Raw genomic sequence first — 2,051 nt, forward strand, 5'->3', positions numbered from 1 at the left:
AGCCACAGTTATTAATTTTACTGCACAATAAGTCCAAGAAGCTGGACATCATTATATCTGTAGCTGAGAAGTTTTTGGGCCTCCAAGACTTCACGGCAGAAGCCCTGCAAGGACTACTGTAGCCAGAAAATGTTCCACCGTCACAGGATCCTTCTGAGCCTGTGTAGGGACCTGATTAGAACAGAAAAGCAGGCTGATTTAGTTCAATTTTAATATAGTTATTGATAGTTTGTATGATTTTTTAGAAATACTGTATACACTGAACAAACATATAAATGCAACATGTAAAGTGTTGGTCCCATGTTTCATGAGGTGAAATAAAAGATCTCAGAAATGTTCCAGACACAAACTTTTTTCTAAAATGTTGTGCACACATTTGTTTACATCCCAGTTGATATACCCAAAGGTGTGGTATATCAAGAAGCTGATTAAATAGCATGATCATCATTACACAGGTGCACCTTGTGCTGGGGACAAGAGTAGCTGAATAGGTTCTTGGCAGCATCTAATGGGGATCCCTAACAAATACAAAAATGCCACTCTAAAATGTGCAGCTTTTTCACACAACACAATGCCACAGATGTCTCAAGTTTTGAGGGAGCATGCAATTGGCATGCTGACTGCAGGAATGTCCACCAGAGCTGTTGCCGGAGAATGTTAGGTTAATTTCTCTACCATTAGCTGCCTCCAATGTTGTTTTAGAGAATTTTGCCCAACCAGCCTCACAACTGCTGACCACAGTGTAATGGCGTTGTGTGGGCGTGCGGTTTGCTGATGTCAGTGTTGTGAACAGGGTACCCCATGGTGGTATCGGGGTTATGGTACAGTGGGGAAAAAAGTTTTTAGTCAGCCACCAATTGTGCAAGTTCTCCCACTTAAAAAGATGAGAGAGGCCTGTAATTTTCATCATAGGTACACGTCAACTATGACAGACAAAATTAGATTTTTTTCCTCCAGAAAATCATATTGTAGGATTTTTTATGAATTTATTTGCAAATTATGGTGGAAAATAAGTATTTGGTCAATAACAAAAGTTTCTCAATACTTTGTTATATACCCTTTGTTGGCAATGACACAGGTCAAACGTTTTCTGTAAGTCTTCACAAGGTTTTCACACACTGTTGCTGGTATTTTGGCCCATTCCTCCATGCAGATCTCCTCTAGAGCAGTGATGTTTTGGGGCTGTCGCTGGGCAACACAGACTTTCAACTCCCTCCAAAGATTTTCTATGGGGTTGAGATCTCGAGACTGGCTAGGCCATTCCAGGACCTTGATATGTTTCTTACGAAGCCACTCCTTCGTTGCCCGGGCAGTGTGTTTGGGATCATTGTCATGCTGAAAGACCCAGCCACATTTCATCTTCAATGCCCTTGCTGATGGAAGGAGGTTTTCACTCAAAATCTCACGATACATGGCCCCATTCATTCTTTCCTTTACACGGATCAGTCGTCCTGGTCCCTTTGCAGAAAAACAGCCCCAAAGGATGATGTTTCCACCCCCATGCTTCACAGTAGGTATGGTGTTCTTTGGATGCAACTCAGCATTCTTTGTCCTCCAAACACGCCGAGTTGAGTTTTTACCAAAAAGTTATATTTTGGTTTCATCTGACCATATGACATTCTCCCAATCCTCTTCTGGATCATCCAAATGCACTCTAGCAAACTTCAGACGGGCCTGGACATGTACTGGCTTAAGCAGGGGGACACGTCTGGCACTGCAGGATTTGAGTCCCTGGCGGCGTAGTATGTTACTGATGGTAGGCTTTGTTACTTTGGTCCCAGCTCTCTGCAGGTCATTCACTAGGTCCCCCCGTTTGGTTCTGGGATTTTTGCTCACCGTTCTTGTGATCATTTTGACCCCACGGGGTGAGATCTTGCGTGGAGCCCCAGATCGAGGGAGATTATCAGTGGTCTTGTATGTCTTCCATTTCCTAATAATTGCTCCCACAGTTGATTTCTTCAAACCAAGCTGCTTACCTATTGCAGATTCAGTCTTCCCAGCCTGGTGCAGGTCTACAATTTTGTTTCTAGCGTCCTTTGACAGCTCTTTGG

The sequence above is a fragment of the Coregonus clupeaformis genome, unplaced genomic scaffold (assembly GCF_020615455.1).
Source record: "Coregonus clupeaformis isolate EN_2021a unplaced genomic scaffold, ASM2061545v1 scaf3101, whole genome shotgun sequence".
Taxonomy (NCBI): domain Eukaryota; kingdom Metazoa; phylum Chordata; class Actinopteri; order Salmoniformes; family Salmonidae; genus Coregonus; species Coregonus clupeaformis.